At 38.6% G+C, this 11,212-nt stretch overlaps 1 protein-coding gene across 2 annotated transcripts in view; it reads left to right on the forward strand.

The window, feature by feature from the left end:
* Positions 1-842: 842 nt before the first annotated feature.
* The window catches only part of wu:fa11c10 (protein FAM110A), a 26,288-nt gene continuing 15,918 nt past the window's right edge, over positions 843-11,212 (forward strand). For both annotated transcript variants that reach the window (XM_014022380.1, XM_014022381.1), the window contains exons 1-2: positions 843-1,140; positions 1,687-1,738. The gene's annotated coding sequence lies outside the window, so the exon portion shown is untranslated. The remainder of the gene's footprint in view (positions 1,141-1,686; positions 1,739-11,212) is intronic.

Raw genomic sequence — 11,212 nt, forward strand, 5'->3', positions numbered from 1 at the left:
TTATTTTATATAAAATAATAATAAAAAAGGAAACATTCACTTCTAATTTTCTCTACATTGCCTGACAGTTTGCCCCTGGCTGCTCTTTGATGTGTTAAATATGCACGCCTTGCATCATCTCCATTCTTATCAACACTTATCCAGACTTTTAGCCTCTTCTTCAGTTTTCAGCTCAGAGCAGGGAGTGTATAAGGGAAGAAGAACATTTGGGTTCCTGAAGAGAAGAAAGCTGCTGTTGTCCTCATGGGAACCAGCTAGTGCGGTAAAGGTTGTATTCTCCTCTGTGTGCACGCACGTGGAATAAGGGAGGAGAAAACACTCCTCTCCTTAAAGCCAAGACCATCCTGAATTAGTTAATTAAAGCAGTTTGCTGCCAAAACATTAGCTCATTCCCCAGCTTGTTTTGTCATTAGCTGAGCTGGGGCCCCTGCACCGGCCTCCTCCTCGCCACGAGAAAATAAAAGACACGCATCATGCCTCTATTACTGAATTTATAAGAAACATACACTTTATAAATCCTTGCATAGGATTAAATAAAGCACATGGTCAAAAACTACTTTTYCCCCCAATAAACTAAAACAAAAAGGGCTTTATTTGGGTTATGTAACAGTAAAGCTAGGTTTGCACCACAAAAGTATTTTTTTTTTAAATCATAGGCTCCAGATCTGGTGCACAAACTGCTAAAAACATGCTTTCATGGTCTTATATAAATACATAATATTGGGAGCGGATTCCACGTCTGTGATCTCGCGAGATTTCATGGTTACTATGGTTTCTCACGCGCAGCGTTTTCCTTATTTGACCAAGACCGTACCAAAAATAGAACCAGTTTGGGGGTGCACACCGGAACCCCAAAAAGTTAAACATAGTCATTTATTAAATGAAATCACAATGTTAGAATTTTAATTTAGAATAAATATATTTTTGACATGTTTATTTTATTTGTGAGCTTTCTTATGTGCCTCTAGTGTAGATTTAGCTCCGTGTTAGATTTAAGCTAGCTGATGGTTTCACCCGCGCGAACATTGAAAGTTTCAGTGAAAGCTGAAACGACCGTTCGTTGTTTTCTTCGACCAARCTTCGTGAAAAGTGAACCTGCCGGGTTTTATTTGCCATTTAATGGGTTGTTKTAACAGCTGGGTAAGTTACCTCTTTTTCCTTTGAACGAAAAATAGTTATTTAAAAATAACRCACGTGACCTCCTGTGAACTGTCGCTAGCTAAAACTAGCGTTTGTATTAATACACCTTTCAGCTCTTGTTTTAATGTTATGTTGTTATAACCTTGGTAATATCAGTAACTTTTGTTTATTCTTTAAATCAGGAGTGGTTTTTGCCGGTTGTAGTGTCGCACTCAGGCCTGAAACTAGTAGTTTTTTTAATATCATCATGTTTAGACATCTTTACTCAACACGGTGATTTCCAGAAATGTTGCTTGTATGAAACCTGTTGCATAAGAGAAGGATGTCCACTTCTGCACTGCAGGATATGGAGTCTGGTTTAAAGGTCACAGCGGGCTTCACCCTGTAGAGTTGTTGCTGTGTTTACACCCAGCCTTTTAACCTGAGCAGAGGAAAACAATTCCCTTTTCTGAGTCAGAGGAGAGGAAGTTTAGGCCTGAAATGTGCTGTTGTAGTCCACTGTCCCTTCCTGAACTGACCCAGACTGTCCTTTTTTTCCTTTCTCAGCAGACTGAGTCAGCTCCCAGGCTTTAAGCAACAAAGCAGGAGTTTTTCTTTGGTAAGTAACAGAAATGATTCAGCTCTGTAAAGTTACAGATTCAATATTAGACATCTGAACAGATAACTTGACCTTAACGCAGCCTCTCAGTGTAAGAGGTTTTGCTCAGTCCTGTCATCTTTCTCGGCTCCAGTGTGAATCACTTACAGACGTTGTCCCCCTCGGGTCACGGCAACAAACACGCCACCTTGTAATTTCCATTCTTAACCATTCCCAGGCCAGGAATGCACGTCCTGCAGCCTAGAAAAGGCACTTTATTTGTCAGCATGGAGTTTGCTTTAYGAGCTTCCTAATGGGCAAAACCTTCACCCAGAAAAACCAAGAAAAACAKTTAATGTTGCTGAAGCTCTTTAACATCTCTTTATGTTTTTTATTGTGATTTATTTACCATATTTTACATTTCAAACACCAGYAGTTCTTTATGACAGAGTGTGTCTACTGGTGGTGGAAGTCTGACCACTAGTTTTTTTTTATTTTTGTAGTCAGAATATGGACTTTGTTTTTTTTCCCCATTTAGTCAAGGGCAAAAAGAAGTGGTTTGAATATTATGGGTCTGGAAAGAAGCTCAAGTCAGAGACCCWCCACAACCCACCAGTGTCCTGCTCAGTGGGGGGACTATTTTCAGTGGTAGTGAAGCAGGAAATGGGAAACATTATGCAATTGAAACATGTTGTCATGTTGAATGATTATAATTTACTGGCACTGCAGCCTTTTGTTTTTAAAAGCTACCTATCTTGGAAAAGGATTATTTTTAGACCGGTTAAATACCTTCACACTGAGTGGTTCTTAAGGAAACACATGTACGGTCGATGCTTTCTCAGAATTAGCACCCCCACCCAAGCACTGCCCACCTTATTTCATAGAGAAGCTTTGCAGATCATTCAGTCCACACTGTACTGGAGCTAAAGTCTCGAGGATTACAATTTGTTGGAAGCTTTATAATCAAATCAGCAGCACCTAAAAGTCAAAAGTTTTTGACACAACGTTAATTTAATTTACTTTATTTCACTTGAATTAAAAGTGAACTATTTTGGACACACTCTTCCTCACATCTTCATCAGGGCTGCATGATAGTGAGTAAAACTCACATTGTGATGTTTTTCTAGCACTGCCATCTTGTTGACAGTGAACCTGCATCAGTCTTATCTCATTTTGTGTGTTTTAGTCTGTATTTGAGAGGTATTCTTCTTATCTTATGGTTTTTTTTCCTCCAGTTATCTGAGAATTTTCTTATCTTCCCTCATTTTCTTGAAAATCCTCGTCAACTTCCTCCACAGCTCGAGAATTCAGTAAATACGTTTCCAAAAAACGGTGCCATTATTGTYCTMGAAGTTTCCCGACGAAATTAAARTTTTTAATTTTTTTGACACGAAGCAACCCGTCAAAATAAAAGTCCTAACACGTGGTGGTTTTGTGCAGTGACTTATGGTTTATCCCTGATAACATGTTAATGTAATTTGCCTCCTTCATCGCTGCACCTTTCCGCACGTTGTGATGACGATGCTCAAACTGTGTATCATGCAGCTCTAGGTGACCACAATCAAATATCTTCATCTGTATCATTCCAGTGACCTCACGTTGTCTGCAAACACAGCCAGAACCATAAGCAGGCCAGCTTTAGTTCTGAAACAAAAGATAATTCCTATGTTTTCCTTTCTCTTTGTCTCCCTTTTACTATGATCATCTTTAAATAGCCTTAAGATCACTAAAATATAGCATCTCTAAGTTGAATGGTTTTGATTTAGGAAATAAAAGATCTGTTAGTTAAACTTTTATTAAACAACCAGTGTTGTATAAAGTACCTCCATAGTGATACTTCAGTAAAAGTACAAGTATCTTATCATAAAAATACTTTGGTAAAAGTTAAAGTCTTCTAAAAATATTACTTGAGTAAAAGCCTTAAAGTATCTGATATTTTTTGTACTTAAGCATCAAAAGTAAATTTCTAACACAAAATCTACTTAAGAATTAAAAGTAAAAGTACTGAGTAAAAGTGAGCAGTTAGATTTTCCAAAATGACATTTATTGGGAGGTGACTTCTCCAAAAAAAATATATGTGATGGGTTGTGTACAAGCTAATAGAGTGTCAGAATGGTATATAGTTATACTTCTCATCCAAACACAATTAAACTCACTCTGTCCAGGAGACACAATTTATCAGGATAGTATTTTTTAAGTAATAACAACTTGGAATAAAATAGGAGTAACGACTTTCTACTTCTTACCTTTTTTTAAAAATGTAGTGAGTAGAAAGTACAGATAATTGTGTAAAAATGTAACGAGTAAAAGTAAAAAATATGCTGAAAAGTAACTACTCAAGTAAAGTACAGATGACCAAAGTTTCTACTTAAGTACAGTAACAAATTTCTACTTAAGTACAGTAACAAAGTACTTGTACTTAGTTACTTTACAACTCTGTAAACAACACAACAAACCAGCATGTTGTGTTGCAGAGTCAGCAGCCTTGCTTGTCGCTCCGTCTGAGGTTTGGTTTTCCATGTTTTTTCTGTCGCGGTGTCGTTTTATTTTCTTTTTGTGTGTTCGTGTTTACATTTTAGTATTTTGGTCCTTGTGGTGGTGCCATGTTGTAGATTTAGCTTGTCTGGAGAAAAAAAGGGGGAATCCTTTCTAATTTTGGTCTATGGTAGCTGTCAGCCTTGCATGTTACAGTTAGTGCCCAGGCCGTTACCACAGGAGCAAGCTGAAACGTGTCATTTGGATTATTACGTCAGCCTGCCCATATGCAATTGCAATGTAGTTTGAATWAAAAAAAACCCTTCTGTAACTAATGATGTCTTTTGAGACCTCCCTGCACATTAAAGCTGTTAAACAGAAACTTTTCGGTGAACTGGAAAATGTTTTTTCTGTTGAAGCCAGCATACCGTACATCCCAATGAGCAGCTCTGTAATAACTGGGTGTTTTGGGTTAGTTTATGCTCCACTGGCTGCAGGCTCGGATATTATAGCTACAGAACAGCGTAGCAAAACATGGTATTTCAAAACGCAATACAGTTGGTGCCAAGTTGATGATTTTCTCAAATTTAACACACTAAGAGGTTAAAGTTTATGGGAGCACTGGCTGAAACGCTGCCCTTGTTGCAGGAAGCGTCCAGAGAATGACCTGAACCGTCTGTTTTCAAAACATTTCCTTGTTTCTCTGGATGCTTGTCTGTTTTCTGTCCTCCTTTTTTATTTTATTAAGTCAGTGTTGTTTTTTTGCTGCTATTTGTTCATCATCAAAACTAGTCGGGTATTTATGACCCCCGCACGTGAAGCATAAGCGAGAGTCATATTGTTTTCGTACTGTTTATTTTATTTATTTATTTTATTTCAGTGATTTTTGGTCAACCGTAGCACAAAAACAGCTGCACCAGTCAACATGAAATTTGGCAGGACTGTAGATGAGTCTGACCTACACTGCTCCGGCCATTGGTTTTATGATAGACCCCATATTCGAGGAGGGGGCTCCATCTGAAAAGTGGGTGTCTGGACATACAAAAGCGCTTATAACTCAAAAACTATTCAACATAGAAGCTTCAGTTTTTTTTTTTTTTTGTTTTTTTTTTGTTGTTGTTGTTTAGCTCTGATGAAGGGCTATCCATCGGGCCCACCACTGAGCCCTCCGCCATCCCCTCCCGACCCACACCCAAAACAATAAATCTGTTTTGGTGACTTCTGAGGTCTAGTGCATTGGTGCTTTGCGTATGTACGGGGGTCATATTTGCTTCCGCTATGCGRTGTCTAGTTAAAAGCTTGGAAATTCATCCCAAAATAAAACTCAAAGCAAAAAGGTACAACTTACACAGTACAACGTTTAACTAATTATTGAAGGAAATTATGTAAATAACTGAGAAAATGCTGAATGACTCCTGAAAGAATCTGAAACTAAGTTCTTTAAGCTACAAGGAAGAAAACACTAGCTATAAGCAAAACTATAGCYAACAGCAGATAAAAAAGCAAACTAGCTAAAACCAAAATGAGATAACCACTAGCTACATAGCACAATGCTAACTAAAAGTATCCAACAGTTAGCTAAAATCTAAATGGATCATGAGAAGACAAAATCAGAGCAAGTATCCTAAAGTTCAGCTTGTTTATCTTTATATTTCTCTTCACTTTAAGCCTCATTTGTACCAAATTTCCTCAGCTGTTCAGAGTCATGTGGCTGGAGTTCCCTCCTCTCTTTGGGTGCTCCAGATTGGGCRTGTCGCCAACCCCTCAAGGAATGAGGGCAGTGTGACTCGTCCTGGCAGGCTTAGTCTCTGGTTTTACTGTACAATGGAGGTCAGCAGCTTAGGCGCTGCGTGCAGACAGCTGGTGTTGGGTCGGAGAGAAGAAGTGAGCTGGAGACAAACTCAGAGGCACACCGTGCTTCTGTTTGTCTAAAACACTGTGACCTTTTCAGGTTTTGTGCTGCCTTTACAAGTTAGTGAAAAAATTATTTTTACTCATGCATACTTTTTAAATACCAAATAATAACTGATATTTCTATCCAAATACTCAGGTTGAGTCATCGTTTGAAATGAAATCAGAGCCTGGGAACCAGACGTTTTAAGACTTAAACGCTGCTGATTACTCAGATTAGAGGTGTATTTTATGAGGCAAGTGTTCTCATCAGTTTACCTTCAGTTCCTGTCGGCTGATGCTGCTGTGCAGTTGTGTGTAGGTGTGTTTATGTATTTCTGTCGGCTCCACCCTTCTAAGACAAATGACAGCAGTTTAGATGCTAACCCTCCTCTCATGATTCCTGCTTGTTCGCTGCACACAGAGCGACGGGCCTTCTCCTGCTGTCATCAGTGCCTCCGGTGGTTTTCAGGTCACATGCTTTTGGTGAACCATTATCTCCCCTGCCCCTCCTCACTGGACCCACTGACCTACTAACTGCTCAAACAAACAGCCGTAAACACATCGGTGTGTTACAGATCTGCATCGTGTTGACATCATTGGAATAATTGATGTTTCCTGAATAGAAGCCTGTCATCGTCGGGACTTGTTTGATCGTGTGTTGGAGCTGAATAATTATCTTTACAGACAGAAGAGCTTCTTTCTTTGGATGTTGTTGAATTAACTTTTTCATTTGAAAACACTAATCCATTGAATCAGCAGTCCTGACACAAAGAAGAAAGTGTTTAAGAATAGAAAGAGCTAAGGGTCRTATATGCTTTCAAATTACACGCTGACAGCTCAGCATTAGCTGAGTGACAGCAGCGTTTGTGCTCAGAAAGGTGTTTTCAGCTGTTCGTTCCTTTTCACACACTTTCAGGATGAGACTGATGTGCCTTTGCAGAGCATCGCTGTCCTGCTTGTAAGGAGCAGAACAGGAGGTCAGCAGACCTCATGAAGGAGGGTATTATGTGTGTGTTGATATGTCACAACCTCTGTGTGAAAAGAGACATTGATTTGGTTATTAATGTTGACTCAGTATCTTACAAACCAAACCTGAAGACACGATGGAAAATCCTGCTAAAGGACTGCTTGATAAACATGTTTAAAGGGATCCATGATTAGTTGTAACATTAGACTTTATTTAATAAACATATATTTTAACTGTAAAAGAAAGGCTGTTCAGTTTTTATCATTTTTAAACAAAAAATTTAAAAGTATTACAAGGGCCGGGCCATTTTTTTAACACGCAGAGCATTCTGGGTAAATGATGACGTGGATAGGTCCTCGGTGCGAGGCTGCTAGCGAGCTATATCCACCCTGAAGGTTAATCTTGGACAATATCTGATGATCGACTCTTTTAAATGAAACCAGAGAGCGTTGACAGAGAGGAGAAGGTAGAAATGACTCAGCCTGGAACTGAAAATATGGATGGAGGACAACAGAGCTGCTTCATGGAAGAAGAACCTCAGCTTAGCCTGTTAGCTTTAGCGTTAGCCCTGATAGCTCAGTGCTATACATTCTCCTCTCATCACTGAGGTCCTCCATCCACATGACAGAGAGGGGAACACAAAAATGACTCAGCTGTGACTGAAAATATAGATGGAGGACCTCAGTTTAGCTTGTTTGTCATGCTAGCGCCGAGCTAATACATATAAGGCAATATAGGCTGTGTCCAAAACGACAGGCCGGGTCCTCCGGAGGACCCAGACTACCCGGTCTTGGCGGGCCGGGTCCTTGGTAGACTGGGAAGACCGGAAAAAAAGAGGCTGTGGATTTGGACGGTCTAGCCTCCCCTCCTTACCCCGGCGTACGTCATGTCACCTAGCAACTGAGACGACGCTAAACAAGCAAACTTAAATCAAAACTAGAAAATTATCAATACATTAGCGTTATTAATATCACAAAACTATAAAATTAACTTAAAAGTATCATTTGAAGAACTAATTGACCCGCTGTAGGTTCATGTTTATTTCGCGTTTTTTATGATGAAAAAATAATATTTAAAAACATGTCCATACAAATGATAAAAGTATTAGAATTACAACCGCTAATTTATTAAAATTTTTATATCACCATATTTTTATTTAAAATGTATTCTTTTCTCTCGCTTCGTCCGCCATTACTAGCTTAAAAAAATCTCCGGTCGGGCCGCAATGCATTATGGGATATGCTGGGCCGAGAAGGATCCATCAGACCTGTCCTTCGATTCGGGGAAAAAGAAGGACGTATTTGTCGGACGCATTGGAGGAGTCTTCCGTTTTGGACGTCCTTCGTCGCGGCGCTGTGACGTATGCGGCCGACAAATTCGACCTTCGGAGGACCCGTCCTGCCGTTTTGGACACAGCCATAGTGTCGGTGCTAGCGCGAAGGCTAACAGGCTAAGCTGAGGTTCTTCTTCCATGAAGCAGCTCTGTTGTCCTCCATCCATATTTTCAGTTCCAGGCTGAGTCATTTCTACCTTCTCCTCTCTGTCAACGCTCTCTGGTTTCATTTAAAAGAGTCGATCATCAGATATTGTCCAAGATTAACCTTCAGGGTGGATATAGCTCGCTAGCAGCCTCGCACCGAGGACCTATCCACGTCATCATTTACCCAGAATGCTTTGTGTGGAAATAAAATGGCCCCGTCCGTGTAATATAGTTCTAAACTTTTAGTTTAAAAATGATAAAAACTAAACATCTTACAGTATTTTTACAGTTAAAACATGTTTTTTTAAAGAAAGTCTAATGTTACAACTAAACAGGGATCGCTTTAAATAACATTTTTTAGAGTCATACATTAATTTATAGAGAGACCTTTTTTGTCGTGAATTGGAATTACATAAACACGCTTTGAAACAATTTCATTTGAGTTGGGGGTGTCCCGATATCGACCAATATCAGTATCTGATATCGATCCAATATTAGCCAAAAAATATATCAGCCTGTAGCTAAAATGTCAGATATTAGCTCTCTGATACAAGCAGTCCACTCCAGTGGTCCGCTTAGGATTTTTATCCAACAGYCCTTGATCCAACATAAATAACTTAATAGTTATTTTACATTTTTAAAAGTACATTTTGTTTTTATTGGGTTTATTGAGGAAATTGTTCAGGGTCTTCTATTTTATTATTTATTCATTGTATTTAATTATACATTATTCTTATGTTTGTGTAACCCTATTGTTGTTGACTATTGTTTACTGTTTGACCTGATCAAGACTTTTTAAGATTCCACGCTTCGAAAAAGGTAATAAATTATGTATGATTCGTTCTGGTTTCATATCAGGCCAATACTCAAGACTGCAATATCGTTATTATATCAGAAGTGAAAATGTTGTATCAGGACACCCCTAATTGATTGATTTTGTGCCGTAGCAACAAAAACCTGATTTCAAACATAAAAGTCTTATTTTTTGGTCATTTTCCCTGTGAACTAGCAAAGCTGTTTATCTTTCCAGCTGGTAAATCTCTATATCCAAAAATTGTTTGAGGTTTCCTCTTTATAATGACGTCAAAAATACTTCTAAAAATAGGATTCAGACCTAATATGAATGGATTATCTGACAAATCAAGCCAAATGTCTGGAAGCGCTCATGACATCAGGATGATCCAGATATTAAAAGCAGGAATCTAAAAAAGTCATTTTGACCTAATCCTCAGTTTGATGTGTTGGATCACATTTAAGCAATTAAAAGTTTTGGCCAGACAAAAATGAGTATTTGACAAAATAATTTGTAATTAACAGTGACCCTTAAATTTGTATTTTTTGCATTGTGTGTGCACTTTCCTCCTTTCAGAGAAGTTTGTTTAAATCATGTATTTGTTGTGTCAAAGCTTTGGAACAAGTAAATATGTTGCTAAAGAACATTTACAATAAAACCAGTCTGTTATATTTGAAGAGTGAAGAGAAAGTGTAAAATATACTGAGTKTCGTCGTTATCCAAACCTGATAAAACAAGTCTGTCTTAAAATCTGCACCTCAGCTGTCATCAATTATCATTCCTGAAATATTTTTCAGTTTTATGACCAGATACAAGATATCATTTTAGCTTTAAACGTTTGAACCACAAGCCTGTAAATGCTTGGGCTTGTTTGCATCATTACAGTGGTGTTTTTTTTTTTTTTTTTCTGGTGCATTTCAGAAAAAAAATGTTCTTTGCTGGTTGAGTTTTTCTGGTGTGATATTTCCCAGGACACTTCCTCCTGTTTGATGTGGTTTGGTATTCCATCGAACCAGTATGCAGGGTGTCACAGACCAGGCCTGTTTGGACACGCTTGTGTGTAACATGAGTAATAATTTTCTGATGGCCCTGCATTCATGGAGTGTGAGCGTGCACCAAGTGACAGCTTATGGGTTTGGTATGAGAGAAAGGAGCCAGAGCGGCAGGAACTTAATACCATTAATACCATATCATTTACAGGAACGGGTCATGGTGGATGTCCGCTCCCCGATTTCAGCTTCCAGAGAGCGTCTGACCACTGTGTTCATGTGTTTAACTTCAGACTGATACTGTCTGAATCTGTGTCAGGTTGTGTGTCTGTTTTGGCTGATCTGGTTCACCTCACTCTGCAGCGCTGTGTGTCTGCATGAGTGAGGGATGTTGAGCAATGTTGTACAGAAAATAGCTGCAGATAAGGAAACAAATACATTCACTGAACATGTTTAAGCTTGTTTTACTTTGTGGACATGATTCTTCACAAACACAAGATTATTCTTAATGTTGCAGCTGTAAGGCTTCTGAAATGCTGAGTATTTTTTAAATCCAGGTCYAGATGTCTGCAGAGATTAGATCTTCCCATGTATCCCTGCAAACATGTTGGATATGTGGCAGATGCTTTAGTTTGTATATTGTTGGATCTGTCCAAATATTAGGCATTTTTGTCCAGTTTTTGTTGTTCACTAAAGCAGGGGTTCTTAACCTTTTTGACCTCGGGGCCTAATTTATTGAACATAAAGTGGCACGAGGYCCACTCAGACATTACCAATGTATGTATCATAAATGATAATTACTCTAAAGCTTGGTTTAATTTTTATTGTATTTACATTATAACTAAATTAAATACACTTACAAATAAGTGTATTTTAAGTACACTTAAAAGTAAAACTC

The sequence above is a fragment of the Austrofundulus limnaeus genome, unplaced genomic scaffold (assembly GCF_001266775.1).
Source record: "Austrofundulus limnaeus strain Quisiro unplaced genomic scaffold, Austrofundulus_limnaeus-1.0 Scaffold327, whole genome shotgun sequence".
Classification (NCBI taxonomy): Eukaryota; Metazoa; Chordata; class Actinopteri; order Cyprinodontiformes; family Rivulidae; genus Austrofundulus; species Austrofundulus limnaeus.